The sequence below is a fragment of the Giraffa tippelskirchi genome, chromosome 12, assembly GCF_054371585.1.
Source record: "Giraffa tippelskirchi isolate mGirTip1 chromosome 12, T2T-mGirTip1v1.2.pri, whole genome shotgun sequence".
Taxonomy (NCBI): Eukaryota; Metazoa; Chordata; class Mammalia; order Artiodactyla; family Giraffidae; genus Giraffa; species Giraffa tippelskirchi.
The window spans coordinates 125,147,541-125,159,653 of NC_137286.1; the positions used below are offsets into that span (position 1 = coordinate 125,147,541).

Below are 12,113 nucleotides of genomic sequence, written 5' to 3' on the forward strand. Positions count from 1 at the left end.
GAGAAATGGAAGTGATGTGTGAATTCCAATAAATGCAGAAGATTTATATATTGTGAGGAATTTATTCTTTAAAATTTCTGTAATGCTGTTTTATTATCTAAGTACACATCTATTGCTGTTATTCTTCAGTAACCAAGTCGTGTCCTACTCTTTGTGACTCCATGAACTGCAGCACACCAGGCTTCCCTGTCTGTCACCATCTCCCAGAGTTTGTCCAAGTTCATGTCCATTGAATCAGTGATACCATCCAACCATCTTGTCCTCTGTCACTCTCTTCTCCTGTCTTCAATCTTTCCCAGAATCAGGGTCTTTTCCAATGAGTCAGCTGTTTGTATCATGTGGTAAAAGCATTGGAGTTTCAGCTTCAGCATCTGTCCTTCCATTGAGTATTCATACACAGTCACCAATTGCAAATGAAAGAAAAGGTTACCATTGGAACATCACTATTACCATGATTATAGATCTGTACATTCACACATACACACGAACATACTCATAATAAATACATAATTTAGTTGTAATATCTTCTTAGGCTCCTCTTGCTGTAATAGTTTCTTAGACTTTCTTGTTTCTGATGACTTTTAACAGTTTTGATGAGTACTAAGAATGTCGATTAACTGTGATCTCACTGATGTTTTCCTCCTAATTGTATGCTGTGGTTATCTTTATGGAAGACAGGAAGCTTACAGAGAAAAAGTGTCATTCTCATTATATAATACAGCATGACATTATCATATAGTATTGACATGACATAATGTGTGCATATAAAACTTGATCACTTGATTGAGGTGGAGTTTGTCAGGAATCTCCACTGTAAAGTCACTCTTTCATTTCCCTTTCCATATGGTACTCTTTGGAAGTAAGTTATCACGGTTGCAGCCACAACCCGACCCTACCTATCTAAGTCACCACAGAATATCAGGCTGAGCTCTCTGTGCTACACAGCAGTCTCCCACTACTATTAAGTCATTTCTTTATATCTGTATGTATTCATGGGTGTTTATTTTTTACTGTGGATTATAATACAGTGTGGGCTTCCCTGGTGGCTCAGCATTAAAGAATATGCCTGCAATGCAGGAGCCACAGGAGATGTGAATTTGATCCCTGGGTCAGGAAGATCACCCTGGCGGAGGGCATGGCAACCCACTCCAGGATTCTTGCCTGGAGAATCCCATGGACAGGAAATACATAGGGTCACAAAGAGTCAGACACAACTGAAGCAACTTAGCACACACACACGAATGCATAATCCAATGTACAATTATTTTTGTTGACCCAGTGGTTTCAGTTGTGTTCAGTTGTTCAGTCGCTAAGTCATGTCCAACTCTTTGCAAACCCATGAACTGCAACACGCCAGGCTTCCCTGTCTTTCACTATCTCCAGGAGTTTGCTCAGACTCATGACCATGGGGTTGGCAATGCCATCCAACCATCTCTCATCCTCTGTTTTTCCTTTCTCCTCCTGCCTTCAATGTTTCCAATAATCAGAGTCTTTTCCAATGAGTCAGTTTTTTGCATCAGGTGGCTGAAATACTGGAGCCTCAGCTTCAGCATCAGTCATTCCAGTTACTATTCAGGGTTGATTTCCTTTAGGATTGACTGGTTTGATCTCCTTACTCTCCAAAGGAATCTCAAGAGTCTACTCCAGCACCACAGTTCAAAAGCATCAATTCTTCAGTGCTCAACCTTCTTTATGGTCCAACTCTCATATCTGTGTATGACTGCTGGAAAAACCATAGCTTTGACTAGATGTACCTTTGTCGGCAAAGTAATGTCTCTGCTTTTTAATATGCTGTCTAGGTTTGTCATAGCTTTCCTCCCAAGAAGCAAGTGTCTTTTAATTTTGTGGCTATAGTCACCATTCACAGTGACTTTGGAGCCCAAGACAAATAAAATCCATCACTACTTACACTTGAATTACCATGATATTGAATGGTTTGCCTTGGAAATGGATGAACTCATTCTTTTTTGGGATTGCACCCAAGTACTGCATTTCAGACTCTTTTGTTGTCCATGAGTGCTGCTCCATTTCTTCTAAGGGATTCTTGCCCACAATAGTATATATAGTGGTCATCTTAATTAAATTTGCCCATTCTCATCCATTTAGTTCACTGATTCCTAGGATGTTGATGTTCACTCTTGCTATCTCCTGTTTGACCACCTTCAATTTACCTTGATCGATTCATGGACCTAACATTCCAGGCTCCTATGCAATATTGTTCTTTACAGCAACAGACTTTACTTTTACCACCAGACACATCCTCAACTAAGCATACTGTCCACTTTGGCCCACCTGCTTTCTTCTCTCTGGAGCTATTAGTAATTGCCCTGTGCTCTTCCCCAGAAGCATATTGGACACCTTCCAACCTGGGGGGCTCATCTTCTTGTGTCATATTTTTTGCCTTTTCATACTGTTTATGGGGTTCTTCAGGCAAAAATACTAGAGTGAGATGCCATTTCGTCCTCTAGTGGACCACGTTTTGTCGGAACTCTCCATTATGACCTGTGTGTATTAGGTGACCCTGCATGCCATGGCTCATAACTTCATTGAGTTGCACAAGCCCCTTTGCCACAACAAGACTGTGATCCATGAAGGGGAAAATTATTTTTTTTTTTCTTTTAAGTCTTTGTGCATGCTATATCACTTCAGTTGTGTTTGACTCTTTGTGACCTCATGGACTATATAGCCTGCCAGGCTCTTTCGTCCATGTGAGTCTCCAGGCAAGAATACTGGAGTGAGGTGCCATGCCTTTCTCCAGGAGATCTTCCTGATCCACGTATCTAACCCACGTCTCTAATGTCTCCTGCTTTGGCAGGTGGATTCTTTACCAGTAGCGCCACCTGGGAAGCCCCAATAAAAATTATATAATAAAATAAGTGAGCAATAGCTACATGCAAAAACACATGAATCTTATAAGCATGTAATTCTGTGATAAGGGCATTTGCAAAGTGACACGTGCATTGATATTTTATTTATATAATATTCAACAAGTAACAATCAGTTGTATTGTTTAAGGATGTGTACATGTGTTAAAACTGCTTAAAGCATCAGAATATTTTTAACCTGTGGGAGAGAGTTGACACTTTGTGTTAAGGAAACTGAAGACTACAAACTACTGTGATACCACCTTTGTTTTATTTATTGACCTGTGAGTGTGATTTAAAACTTGATCTGAGAGATTTAGGGCCACTGAGTGCTTTTAATCTAAAGGGAGACGGCCGTTCATATTAAACTTGTGTTTTTATTTACTCTGACTACAGAATAGTTTGAGAAGTAAGAGTGAAGGCCAGAAGACATATTAGGATCCTTCTGGAAAACTTCAGTATCTGAGAAAAGTAGTAATGTCAACTAGGGAAGAGGTATTTACACACATAATGTAAGAGCAAATAGTAAATATGTGAATGATGGAGAACAGTGAAGAATATATATTGGCATCAAGATTTCCAACTTGGGACCCCAAGACTTAGATATTGGAGTCAGTGACCATGAGCAGGCACACAGGGGAGGAAATATAAGGTTTTCAATTTACTTTGCTCAGATCCATCAGGGAAACCACTGTCTGTGGCAGCTATAGCCTTACAAAATGTATTTCTTAAATCATAAGGCTTGACAGTCAAAATTACTCTTTTATCCATTAACTGCAGAATAGATATTGTGTTAGCAGGTATGAAAACAACATCAATCTCATTGTACATCTTCATCAGAGCTCTTGAGTGGCTAGGTGCATTGTCAACAAGCAGTATTATTTTGAAAGGAATCTTCTGGGCAGTAGGTCTCAACAGTGGGCTTAAAATATTAGGAATCTATATTGTAAACAGATGTGCTGTCCTCCAGGGTTTGTCGTTCCATTTACAGAACACAGCCAGAGTAGGTTTAGCATAATTCTTAAGGGTTCTACAGTTTTATAATGGTAAATAAACATTGGTTTCAACTTAGTTATCAGTTGCATTGGCCCCTAACAAGAGAGTCAACCTGTCCTTTGAAGCTTTGAAGTCAGACATTGACTTCTACTCTCTAGCTATGAAAGTCTTAGATGGTTGCTTCTTCCAGTAAAAGTGTTTTGTCTTCATTGAAAATCTGTTGTTTAGTATGGCCACTTTCATTAATTTTCTTAGCTAGATTTTCTGAATAATGTGTATGGCTTCTACATTAGTATGTGCTGCTTCACCTTACATTTTTATATAGTGAAGATAGCTTTTTCTCCTTTAACTTCATGAACCAACCTCTGCTAGCCTCAAACTGTTCTCCTGCAACTTCCTTACCTCCATCAGCCTTCATCGAATTGAGGAAATCTTTATTTCTTCTTCATTTTTTTTTAAAAAAGGTTTATCTTTCCCTGTCAGTGCCAAGAGGCAGGCAAGTCAGGACTGGTGTGAAGGCTCTGCTCTATGACACGCTCAGGAGTTTACTTCTAGATCTCTGTCCATGATGTTAACTCGATGGCTTTGACCTTGGTCCAAGCCACCATCCACTGTGCAGGCAGCAGGATGGAGAAACAGAAGCCAAAGACATATATCAGAGCAAGTTCCCAAAACACCAACCTAGTCCTTCTGTTTATATCCCACCTAGCCACATACGGCTGTAAGGGAGCCTGAGGAAGTGCAGTTTGCATCCTTGTAGCCTTGTGTCCAACTAAAAATTCCACTATTTTTTAAGAAGGAGAAAATGAATATTGATAGTGATAAACAATCTTTTGGACAGATGTACATTTTTAAATAACTCTAGAAGAATATCAAATTAATGCCAGTGGTTAGCTCTGGAGAGGAGTACGTTACAATAATGCAGTTGAGTGTAACAATAGCTGAAAAGTTTTCACTATATATCTTGTTATACATTTTGATTTGTATCAGATCTCACTCGTATTTCAAATCTCTCTGATGTCCCTTCTGCAACCACCTGGAGAAGAGTCTGAGCTTTTAAAGAGTTTACATGATTAGGATAGTTGTACTCTGATCAACTGTGAAATATAGTGCAACTTGATCAAAGGAGTAATATAAAATATAAAGTATTACTAGAACTTAAGTATAAAATATTTATATAGAATATAGAATATAAAATATTCTCAGATTCTACTCACACTCAAAAGGGAGGAGATTATCTCAAGTTTTAAAAATAATTTGCCAGATATATAGTTACTGGTTGGTAGTTTTGGTTTTTTCCTTCACACCAATATGGTATTCTACTTTACTACCTATTGGTCTGCATGGCTTCTGATGACAAATTAGCTGTTAATCTTTTATATATGTATGTGTGTATATATGTGTGTGTGTGTGTGTGTGTGTGTGGTGAGGTACAATGTTATATTATTTTAAGGTATACAATATAAGTAATTCAACATTTAAATATATTATGGAATAATTACCAGGATAAGTCTTATAACCACCTTTTCCTATATAAAGTTATTACAGTATTTTGGTGATATTCTTTATGTTTTAGAGTACATTTCTGTGACTTACTTACTTTAATCTTACTGTGGTATCCTTGTATATGTATGATGAGTCACTCAACTCTTGCTGTTTTCCAGATCCTGTCTTTATCTTTGTCTTTCTATAATTTGACTATGATGTGTTTCTGTCAGGATCCCTGAGTTTTTCCTACCTAGAATTCTTTGAGCTTCTTGGATATGTATATTTATGTTCTTCAACAAATTTGAGGAGTTTTCAGCTATTATTGCTTCAAATATTCTTTCTTCATACATTGGAATGCTTGATGATATTCCCTAATTACGTTAGTTTTTTTCATATTTCTCAATTATTTTTATTTTCCTGAGACTGAATAATTCCTATTGACCTATCCCAGTTTACTGATTCTTCTGCCCTAATCTGCTCATATCTGTTGTTGAGTTCCTCTACTTACATTTATTTCCCTCAAATTTTAGTTCTTGTATTTTTCAACTCCAGATTTTCTGTTTGGTTTCTTTTTATAATTTCTCTCTATTGATATTTTCTATTTGATGAGACATAATTTATTATTCATAATTTCATAATTCATTTGATAAGACAAGCACTCTCTTCTTTAGACATGGTTTCCATCAGCTCTTTGAACATATTTAAAATAGCCAACTTAAAGTTTTTACCAAGTAAGTCCAACATCTGTGATTCCTCAGGGGGACAGTCAGTTTATTTTGATTTTTTTTTTATGGTGCTGAGCCATACTTTCTTATTTTTATTTCATGTCTTTTTTTTTTCTTTGAATGCTGATCATTTTGAATGTTAAAGTGGGATAACTTTCAAAATAAAATTCTCCCTCTTTCTGTTGAATTTATTTGTTTAATGATTATTCTGAACTAATTTTATGAAATTTATATCCTTTGTTGCATGTGACTAGAGAAACCTTACTTCCATTTGTCTAGTGGCCATTTAAAGATTAGAGAGAAGTGTCCTTAAATGCTTGGACACCAAAAAAAAAACAGTGTGTGTGTGTGAGGCAGAGTTTATGCCTCTTCCTTATCCTTCAAGGCCTGCTTTCACAGAGATTCAAGTTTAGCCAAAGGTGAAAGTTTAGAGATACTAGGTCTTTCTTAAGCATGCGTACAATCCTGGGCAGACATCTGGCCTTTAAAATTTAGAAATTGATTTATTTAAATCTTACTGTGCCTGTGGGTCACTTGAAAAGTCTTCCTATATCCCCCCATGAATGACTGCTGCTCTATTCATCATCCACTAATTGCTCTATGATTAGCAGGACGAATACTGGATGCATTTTGTTTGGAAGCAATGGCAAAAGGATAATGCCGTTAACCTAGGACAATAAAAGCTACACACTAGAAGCATGGTATCATTGTATTCAGGTTTCATTCCCAGACAAGGAAAAATCATTATCTAGTGAGCAGCTGCCAAAGGGAATTATTTTCAGTAATGCAGTTTCTTCAACTATTCAGCCTAACTCTTGTCGCCATCAGAAATTTTAATACTAATTTCCTTATTTAAACTAAAAAAATTCAACTCAGAAGTGTGATGCCAGACTTCAGAATGTGATTTGGCAATATCACTATTTTATAAGTAAAAATACACTGGTTTTTTTTAATTCTATTTTAATTTTAAACTTTTGAAAATATTCATATTCTCTTGGCAGGACATTAATGGGCAAGGAAAAAGAACTTATCACACTCTCTCTAGCAATCATTAGATTGTGAAATGTGACAATATGGTCTTTATAGAAAGATAAAATTGGAATTCCAGTATATAGAGAAACCCACAACTAGGAACGTTTTTGTGCTATTATTCAAATAAGATATTCAGAATCTTTTTTGAATAAAAGAGTGTGTATGATTATTAGTGAGAAGGATCTCAAGGTTAAAGTCACAACTGAATGTGGCAAGATTATTTGACTGTTGTGGGTTGAATTGTGTCCCCTCCCCAAAGATAAGTTGTATTCCTAAACACTGGCATCTGTAATTATGACCTTATTTGGAAATAGGGACTTGGCAGATTGAATCATGTTAAGATGATATCATACTGGGTGACAGTGGGCCCTGTTTCCAATAACTAGTATCCTTCTAAGAAAGAGAAATCTGGAGACAAAGTGCACAGTCTCACTGAGAAGAAGGCCATGTGAAAACAGAAGCAGAGATTGCATTTATACCGCCTCAAACCAAGGAGTGCCACGAATTACCAACATCCACCAGAGATTAGAAGAGACAAGAAGAGAATTTCTCTAGAGCATTTGCAATGAGCATAGTCCTGTCAACACCTTTGTTTCAGACTTCCAGCTTGCAGAACTGAGAGAGAATAATTATCTGTTTTGTAAGTCACTCCAATTGTGGTAACTTGTACCAGGAGTTCTTGAAAATTATAGATTGACTGCTCATTCAATTTATATCATTTTATTCCTGTATGTATACTTGGATTAAATTTCTCAGACTGTCTTAGGTGCTACATGAATGAATTAGAGCTAAAGGAATATAATAGGAATCACAAGCTAATCAAAGAAATATTTTTATAGTCGATTTTCCATGTTCTTTCCAAAATCACTGCAGATGGTGACTGCAGCCATGAAATTAAAAGATGCTTGCTCCTTGGAAGAGAAGCTATGACAAACTTAGACAGCATATTAAAATGCAGAGACATTACTTTACCAACAAAGGTTCATATAGTCAAAGCTATCATTTTCCCAGTAGTCATGTATGGATGTGAGAGTTGGACCATGAAGAAAGCTGAGCACTGAACAATTGATGCTTTTGAACTGTGGTGTTGGAGAAGACTCTTGAGAGTCCTTTGGACAGCAAGGAGATCAAACCAGTCAATCCTAAAGGAAATCAGTCCTGAATATTCGTTGGAAGGACTGATGCTAAAGCTAAAGCTGCAATACTTTGGCCATCTGATGTGAAGAACTGACTCATCGGAAAATACTCTGATGCTGGGATAGATTGAAGGCAGGAGGAGAAGGGGACAACAGAAGATGAGATGGTTGGATGCCATCACTGACTTGATGGACATGGGTTTGAGGAAGTTCCAGGAGCAGGAGGTGGACAGGAAAGCCTGGTGTGCTGCAGTCCATCGAGTCACAAAGAGTCAGACACCACCTAGAGACTGAACTGAACTTTCTGTTTTGCTTGATAGACTTCCAAGAAAATTGTGTAAGACACTTATTTGAGATAAAAGTTCCTCTGTCAGTTTAGGTCCCCCAGAGTTTCCATTGACCATAGTCTTAACCTGTTGAGAAAACCACCTACATTCAACTTAACAACTATCATCTATGCAAGAAATAGCATTCTGTTTTGTTATGCTACTGAAACTTTTGTGCTTTATGCTAAATAATCCACTAGGGTTTTGAATGATTAAAGTGTGGTTACCAGATATGGAGTGTATTACTCTATAATATTTATGCTATTAAATGCCATAATAGTTCTTAAATAGTAGAATAATCCTTTACCTACAAAATAAAGTAAAATATCAAAATCTGTCATGTAAGATTCAAATATGTCATATATGGTTCAAAGAACAAGATTCAAATATGATTATTTTAATCACATGAACAATTTTATTTTTAAACCAGATAGGACTTTAATACTTAATAAGTCTTACCAGTATAATTTTAACATTTTTTGAATAAATATTGTTTTAGAAGACAGAATACTTGCAGAAACATATTTATCACAAAATACCAGTGAATGAGGAAAAACCTTGAACAACTGGAAGACCTACATGGTGTCCACCATGTTTCTTCATGTATGTTATCTGTTGCTTGGAAAGACCCTGGAGTTGATTTAATGCCCTCTTCTCACTATCTTCAAATTCTTAACTGTCCTTTAATACCGAGATCCACATTCTTATTTTTTGCACTAGGAATTACAAATTAGTTAGTATGTCCTACCTTCAGACTATACTACAAAGCTGAAGTAATGAGAGTATGGTAATGGCACAGAAACAGACACATAGATCAATGGAACAGAATGGAAAGCCCAGAAATCACCCCACACTCTTATGGTCAATTAATCTCTGATAAAGTAGGCAAGATTATATGATGGAGAAAAGACAGTCCCTTCAATAAGTGATGCTAGGAAAATTGGAGAACTACTTGTAAAAGAATGAAATTAGAACATTCTCTAATACCATATACAAAAATAAACTCAAAATACATTAAATAAGGAAATATAACCTGAAACCATAGAACTCCTAGGAGAGAGTACAGGCAGAATACTCTTTGACATAAATAGTAACCAAATATTTTTGGAATTATCTCTTAAGGCAAAAGACATAAAAGCAAAATTTAAAAAGGAGAATCTAATTAAACATAAAAGCTTTTGAACAGCAAATTGTCAGCAAAATGAAAAGACAACCTACTGAGTGGGAGAAAATATTTGCAAAGAATGTGTCCAATAAGGAGTTAATATACAAGATATTAATATATAAACAGCTCATCCAACTCAGTATCGAAAAATAAAACCCACTTAGAAAATGAACCCATGACATGAAGGGTTGTTTTTCCAAAGAAGGTATACAGATGACCAACAGGCACATGAAAAAATGCTCAATATTGCTAATCATCAGAGACGTACAGAGCAAAACCTCCCTGAGATGTCACTGCACACCTGTCAAAATGACTGTCATCAAAAAGGTTACAAATAGCCAATGCTGACAAGGATATGGAGAAAAGGCCCTGTTACTATTGATGGTATTATAAATTGGTGTAGCCTCTGTGGAAACGGTGTGGAATTTCTTTAGAGTACTAAAAATAAAGCTACCATATTATGCAGCAGTTCCACTCCTGGGTATTTATCTGAAGGAAATGAAAATACTAATTTGAAAATATACATGCACAGCAGTGTTCATGGATAAAGTATTTAGAGTAGCCAACACAGAAGCAGCCCAGGTGCCCATCAGCAGATTCATGGATAAAGAAGATGTGAGATATATATATACATATATACACACACACATACATACACACATATGGGCAGCCTGTATTCTTTATATACTTATTAAAACAACAATATTTGTTGAAATGGGTACTTTTGGCCAACCTAGAAAACAAAAAGATGAAGGTTGAAAAAAAAACACATAAAATTTACTAATGCTAATCAAATAAAACTGGTGTACATATACTAGTACCAGAAATTACCATAAAAATTATTAGATATACAGTGTTATTTCCATATTCTACAATGTTATTGTGTTAAATGGAATAACCACAGTGTGATATTTATGCACAAAAATTATACACTGAAAATTCATCCACCTTCTGACTTTTTACAGAACCACGTAAACAGTACACAGACCAGAAAAAAGTCTAAAATGGTCCAGAGGGCCCCCTAATGCACCTTTGGTAACTAACTTTCAAGAATAGCCACTATCTCAGTTTTAAATAGCATTAATATGTTTTGTTTGTTTTTGTACTTTATGTAAGTACAATTATATAGCATTTTGTCTCTGGCATTTTTTATTCAAATTCACATTGAAATTTATCCATGTTGTAAATAAAGCATTCCTTTTTGCTTCGCTACTGTATAGTATTTTATTTGACCTACAAAAATAGTTTTGATCTTTACATCGCACTACACATAAAATGTATACAAAATAATTCTCGATTAGTAATGGTTCCATAATTTGAAAGATAAAACAAGTATTTCCTTTAAAAAGAGAGAAATCATTGGTCTAATAATCATTTGAAATAAAGCAGAAAATATTCAAGATAGTAAACAGCTACATTCTAGTTAATAAGTAGCATACAGATGGCAAGATTACCTGAAGGAGAAAATAAAGGGGAAGAAAAAAGATTCTAAAATTATAGTTCAAAGAAACTCACTAAAATTTTGAAATAATTGTACTAAATAATGCTAACTGAAATAGCACACCACATGCTTGAGAGTATTGGTTCACTAAAGCTAATATTTCAGTGCAAGCATACTAAGTCACCTCAGTCATGTCTGACTCTTTGTGACCCTGTGAACTGTAGCCCTCCAAACATCTCTGTCCATGGATTCTCCAGGCAAGAATACTGGAGTGGGTTGACATACCCTTCTCCAGGGGATCTTCCTGACCCAGGGATTGAGCCTACATCTCTTACATCTCCTGCATTGGCAAGCAGATTCTTTACCACTAGTGCCACCAGTTTATAAAAAATCCTTTGGCCATCTAGAAAGTGAATGCATTGCTTATAAAATAAATATTAGATTATCATTAAATCTATACATAATATTTCTTTAAATGTTGGTACAGAGGGGTAAGGCAAAAGTTAGATATCCAGCAAAACTGGATATCTTTCAGATCAAAGAGCAAAAACTTTAATTGTTCACATGAGCCTTTCCTGAGGAATTAACTAGGGAATAAGATTCAAACAATTGAAAGATATTAGACTGACACAGAATCTGTGACTGAATGATCATTAAAAGGGATGAAAGTAGCAAGCAATTATTAAATGATCTAATTTGTCATTCCCTAAGGCAATGGCACCCCACTCCAGTACTCTTGCCTGGAGAATCCCATGGACAGAGGAGCCTGGTGGGCTGCAGTCCATGGGGTTGCTAAGAGTTGGACACGACTGAGTGACTTCACTTTCACTTTTCACTTTCACGCATTGGAGAAGGAAATGGCAACCCACTCCAGTGTTCTTGCCTGGAGAATCCCAGGGACGGGGGAGCCTGGTGGGCTGCCGTCTGTGGGGTCGCACAG

The 12,113-nt window shown here is 36.3% G+C and overlaps 1 protein-coding gene across 1 annotated transcript in view; it reads left to right on the forward strand.

The window, feature by feature from the left end:
• LOC145528650 (uncharacterized) overlaps positions 1-12,113 on the forward strand; it is a 427,065-nt gene that overhangs the window by 308,204 nt on the left and 106,748 nt on the right. The window lies entirely within an intron of this gene.